This window comes from Cupressus sempervirens, chromosome 7 (assembly GCF_028749045.1).
Source record: "Cupressus sempervirens isolate cs-2001-9-10 chromosome 7, ASM2874904v1, whole genome shotgun sequence".
Lineage (NCBI taxonomy): Eukaryota > Viridiplantae > Streptophyta > Pinopsida > Cupressales > Cupressaceae > Cupressus > Cupressus sempervirens.
Window position 1 is genome coordinate 715,810,550 of NC_143124.1, and position 6,443 is coordinate 715,816,992.

Here is a 6,443-nt window from a genome sequence, read left to right on the forward strand (position 1 = left end):
TCATATGCTTCTAAACTAATAAAACAAATCTAATTATGTACAAACTGATTCTGTAATTGGTGCTAAGTAGAACTCCATCCATTTTTATATCATTAATTGGATGCATGAGCTTTTACATGTCTTAAAACAAAGAAAATATGAGAAAATAAGAAAGAAAGAGCCATCAGTCCATGTAGGAGTTTTTGAAAGTGCCAAAAATAGAAGCTCCATCTTCACTAAGCATTTGTTGAAGTTAAACTATTGCCAAAATGTGATTCTGATGCATGGAAAGCTCTAATTTAAGAACTAGCAGTTAACTATTGGTGCACCTCTGACTTCTTAAAAAATCTTCCAAAATACCACTGAAAAGTGCACCTGCACACCTAGTGCGCCTACACACCAGTGCACCTCATAAGCGGGTTCCAAAAATTAAAAAATTTCACTTAGTGTCAAAATTGAAATTCTGGCTTCTGGGTTTTGTTCCCCTTTATATTAGAGCTAAGTTTGGGTATTTTCCCTTGAATTTATTGATAATCCCAGTGACTTGAGCTGCATCTGGAAAATCTAAGGCTTTATATTTGACTTTTACTTTCTACATGTAGTTGCCAACCTTGATATGAGTCTCTGCAAAATCTCTAAGCTTTACATCTAATTCTAATAGTGATTCTTCTGTCCTGAATGCTTTCCTAATGTCATCATCATTAGTAGCTTTCTCAAAAAAAAAATTAGAATTTATCAACTACTACCTCTACTATTATCAACCTCTCCCTGGAATCATCCTAAAAAATGTCTAAACACGCATCACTATAATGGTTCTCTGCCTCCAAAATTTGCTCTTCGGTTTGATCCTTGAGCTTGAGAATTTTCACGTCCATTACTTTATTTCCATCTGCAATTTTCTCTATCCAATTATATTTTTTATCTAACTCCTCAACTATATACACTTTCATCAACATCTAATACCTTTGTCCTTTGATATTCTGTAATGTTTGTAAATCTTTGCCCTAGGTATGTACTTCATCCATTAGACCAAAATCTTGATTCAAAATGGCAACTAACCTATCTGTGTTATCCTACATATGGTGTAGCAGCTTCATATTTCCTTGTATAATCTATACACCTCTTTCTTCAAAACTTTCTTGCCATTGTTGACAAGCTTTCAAAAAATGGATCCAATTGGCCTTGACCCCTATCTCTTCTCTTGATTGTTGTGTTCAAGGTTTCCTTGGGGTTCATGGGATCTAAGGGACCAACAACTTCACTTAGATATCCTTTTAAGATCTCATTTTTTCACTGAAGTGTTATCAATTTTGCCCCATCCTATTCTAAGCTCCTAAATACTTCTTTAATCCCTGTTGTAACCATCAACTTAACAATATCCAAGGTAGGTTTCCCAAGCATGACCTCCCTGATTTGGTAATCCCTTGGAGTCAATTCTTCAACATTTTAATGTAGATGAGGGATAGCCACATGAGCAAATAAGTACTAGCTTTGATCACTTATGATGAAGGCTAATATCCATGCATCCTTTGGGGGTGATTCAAGTTTCCTTGGGACTTCAATCAATTCCATCCTATCCTCTTCCTTTGTGGTGAATTGTTGCCTTTTGTTTCTTATCACTTCCTTTCTCAACCATCTTGGGATATGCTCAATTGGAGATTTTCCTTTTGAGGACAACAAAGTTTTCTTCGCTATGCTCTTTCCCTTATCTCCCCTTTCTAGAGTCCTCTCCTTTTGTATGGGATCCACACTGGGAGTCTCTATGTCCATAGAGTCCACAGTCCTTACCTCAGTGTCTTGGGAATTTTTCTAAGGCTGATCACTTATCTATCCTTCCTCTAACACTTCCTCAACATATGCTTGTTGTGGCTCTTCCTCTTGGTCTGCTCAAACCTGTTCTCCTTCAGTGCTTGGAGGAAGATGGGTAACCGATCCCTTGTCTACATAAAATGTGACTTGTATTGGGGATGATGGAGCTACCTTGGGTCCTTGTGGTTCAGGTGGCAACTAACTCTAATCCCCTAGTTGAGGTTGATTGGTTGGAGTGTCTCTTATCTTATGCCTAACCAATTTAGTACCCACGGACATGAAATCAAAATCTAACATCTGAAAGACATCAATGCCATCCACATCGTGTTCATCTATCTACTGTTGCATTTCATCTTTTGATGTTGTAGAATGAATGGGTTGCTCAAGAATAGATGGCATTGTGATTGTGGAGCTTTTTCTCCTTTTTGACTTTGTGGCTCTTATGAGATGAGTACTCCGATTCAAAGGTAGATTATCCTCTTCCTCCTCATCATCCTCTTCTTCTGCTTCTTCTAGGATAGGTTTGGGAACTGATGGAAAATAATCACTTTCCTAGTGACCTTTTGTCTCCTCTTTACTAGAGTCTTGATCTTTCTCTTCTTAGGAGTAGAGGGGGAGGCTTATACCTCCTGTTGGGGTGGAGACACATCTTGAACTTCAGTTTTAGCTTCTCCTTGGCCTTGTTGGCACTAGAGGATTGTCTTGGGCTTATGTAGCTTCCACATTCTCCATCCCTTGTACATTTTCTTCTCCTTGCTGTGGAGGTACCTGAGTCACTTCCTCTTCTGGCTTAGCCCATTGAGGAAAAGTTCTCTTCCTCTTTCCTTTACCCTTTTGGGCCTAGTAATGTCAAGATGGTCTATCAAATTGATGCACCATTTTTGGTCTTATTGGTGACTGGGCTATGAATGTAGGTACTATGACCTTATCTCCTCGACCTTTAGCTAGGTAGGCTTGTGCATGGAAAACCACCATTTTAGGAATTGGATCAAGTTTGAAAGGTCTCTTGATCCAATCTTTTGTTAATTTGATGATGTGCCTCACCCTATGATTAATGTCTGAGTCCTCTTCTTTGCCAATCTTGGCATTCATGATAGGCCAGTCACCAATCTTATCCCTATTGAACAATGGATCAAGAAGATCCTCTGTATCTTGTTGCATGATCTTCGATGGAATATTTATCTTCAAAGCACTCTTTGCTAGATACAGAGTCATCCTACAATAATCCCTTATGCAGATATTGTAGTCATCCACTGCATTCATCTTGTGATCCTCAATCACATTCTCATGTTGAAACATCTTGCTAGCTAGATGTTGCACTCTTTGATGTTATCAAAATAGGGCCAAGGAGAATTATATTCTTCTAAGGGATACTGATCAAATTCACACTCAAAGATAGAATGTCTTGTCTTTATACCACACTAAAAGGTCCTATAGTAATAGGCCATATCCAACATATTTTGTGTTGTTTTCTAACTCTATCATACATAGACAAGAGTTGTTGAGTGTCCTCTAGTAGAATGAGTTTGTCACTGGGATGCCTAGGGAGCTTCTTAGGGTTGATAGTTGTACTTACTACCCTTAAATATATAAATGTTCAAAACTGGATGTAGTGGGCTCCAACTTTTGATATCTTAGTAGTTGCCTCTTCTAACATCCTTTTCGCATAATCCCCCTCTATGAACCAAATTATTATGAATATAAAAGCATCATTCACAATCCTATATTGCTTGCTTTGTTCTGAAAGCTTCTCCTTTACCAGCTAAGGATATACAATATAGGGCCATCCATTTGCATCCTACGTGCTACCCTTCTTATAAAGCCCTAGATAATCTATCACCCTTGTAGCTAACAAGTATACCAAATATGATGTCATATAAAACCTTTTGTTATTCTTCACTACCACCAGCTGCTCACCCAAGTTATTGCCGAGAATAGAAGCCCAATCAATTGGCATCTTTGTTGTCTTGTTTGTCTCAATGAAATGGACCATCCATATGTACAAATGCCTTGATGCTAGTAAGCCCATGACTCTACTCAAGAGTGTGATTGAATATCCAATATCCTCTTTCATGTAACCTCTTTTCATATCCACTTTTCTTGCTTTGTGCCCTAGAGGAGTTTTATCGATGAGGTATGAAGATTGAATGATTTTAGAAGCTTCATTAACATGTTCCCTATACCATCTCTCGGCTTGGTGATAAGTAAATCTAATAAATTGATCTACCCTTGGAAGATGGAACACCTTCTCTATGTTATTGTGTTAGAGATCTAGGACAATCTCTCCAGTTATGTTGTTCATGACCTTTTCTTTAGGAACATATTTCTCTACTAGTGTCATGATCAATTTTGAGGACTGCACTAAAACTAGATGTGATGTTGCGTTAACAAGCACTGAGCAGATTAAAGTGGATATCATTGGTGATCTTTTTGTTGGTTTGTTGCATAATGCTAGGAATGTGCCCAAATCTATATGACCTAGTTTGGTGTCCCGAATCTCTGAATAGTTATCTTGAAAGCATGACTTGGTCAGAACACCTTGAAACTTGAATACTACGAGCTTTGGGACCATCTTTACTACAAGGGAGGATGACAAAGAAGCTATTGAATCTACACAAAAACCATGTCTATTAGTCCAAAGTTAAAAAATGATTAAATCAAACCCTAAATTTGACACGAACAAAACCTTAGAAACCTAATTGTTCAAAAACATCAGAAAACCTAACTTTAACCCTTAAATGCAAAAAAAACATTTGCATCTGGCACACCTGATAGGTGCACCTAATGCACCTTTCATCATTTAAAAATGCAAGGTGCACAACAACGCACCTCATGGGGTATGTTGATGCACACCCTTTTTGTACTTAGGCACAAAAGGTGTATTGTCATTTAGGGGTGCATAATAACACACCTAATTAGGTCCACTATTGTGCATCTTACATGTTGTTTTTGTTTTTTTGTTTTTTAGAGTCTTAATATGTTTTGTATTGAGAAGAAAGGGTGTGCAGTAGCGCATCTAATTAGGTGCACTACTATGCACCTTAATTTTGAGTCTTATAATTATTTTGTTTATGTTTGCGAGTAGGGGAGTAGAGATGAGGCATACTTGTGGAGGTGTGGTGCTGTGGTGATGGAAGTAGATGAAGAAAAAAGAAGGTGAGGGAATGAGGGGGGTCCCCATGTTATATAGACTTGGGGTCTTAAGCACCCTTTGGTGCTGTGCAACTGGACATCACCAAAGGGTGATGCCCTTTATTAAGCACTTTGACACACTAGTGCACTTGGGGAGGTGTGCTAGTGTGTCTTTTTTCTTTGCAAAAAAGACATGCTCTCAGAATTTTAATTTTTGAGATCTGAATTTTTGAACCGAGACCCCGATCTAACCAGTGACACTAGGAAAAACCCTAGAAAAGACTCAATTTGCAGACTAGGGATCTAGAAAGCCAAAAAATAAAGTAGGGGATCCCCATTTCTAGGAAAAATGGGGCATGCATTGTGAAAACCACAACAATACCATATTTATGTAAGTCCAAATCTGCATGATAAAAGATATACAAGGACAAATCTAACTGGAGAAATTCATGACCATTATGTCTCATACATCAGAAAGTCAGTCGCCTACGAAAGGACTGTATGAGTAGAGCATCAACACCCAATGTTGAAGTGAATAATGGAAAGGAAAAGGTCAATGTGGAAGAAGTAAGGGATGAAATAAACTAAAAATGGAGGAAGAAGTTTGATGGAAGCAGTAGTTCCAATGGTGAAGTTGTGATTATCATATCCAATGGATTAGGTAATTCCCCAATCTCAAACTAAAGCAAAGAGGTATATGTGGAACTATGTTTCAAATTTCTATATCATACATTAGTTCCTAATACCATATGCATGTAAGTCCAAATCTACATGATAAAAGATATACAAGGACAAATCTAAAGTTTGAAAAGTTAACTAACTTTTGGTGTTGAGTTGAAAATCTAGAATGACCAAGTTATAGCATGGACTGAGCTACTATATGAGCAAGTAGAAAATGAATTGACAAGTGGAAATCAAGTATGAACTGAGTCAAGCTAATGATTGAGCAAAAGAAGTGGTAATGTGAATGTTGAATCTCACAGAGTTGGCCAAGATAGTTATATGTATATAGTGATTTTTCAAAGTCATTTTCAGCACCAAGTGATCAATTTTTTAGAGTGTAGTGTGAATCCAAGCATCTAGTGAGCTTTTGATATAGATTGTGAAGAGATTCAAAGTGTACTTTTTGGGAAGTGTGAGGAAGTTGCAACTTATTGAGTCGGGCAAGAATTTAAAGTTCAAAGCCTAAGTTGAGAAATGGCATCCTCTACATCTGCAAGTGATAAGAAAGTGTTGTTGTACATAAGAAACCTCAAAAAACTGATGAAGTATGTGATAATCTTAGAAATACTACAAGGTTATCTAGTTTTTTATTTCATTGAGTATGATAAGTTGAGTAGAGAATATAAGGAAAAATTGGAAGATGGAATAATTGACACGATGATCAATTTTAAGTATATGCCCATAGAGCTAGGAAAGTTGATTATAGAGGAATTGTACAATAATTTAGATAATAAGTGGAAACATGCACTAACTACAGAGAGACAGATGAGAGAGGCTACATTAGCCCAAGTTATGCCTGA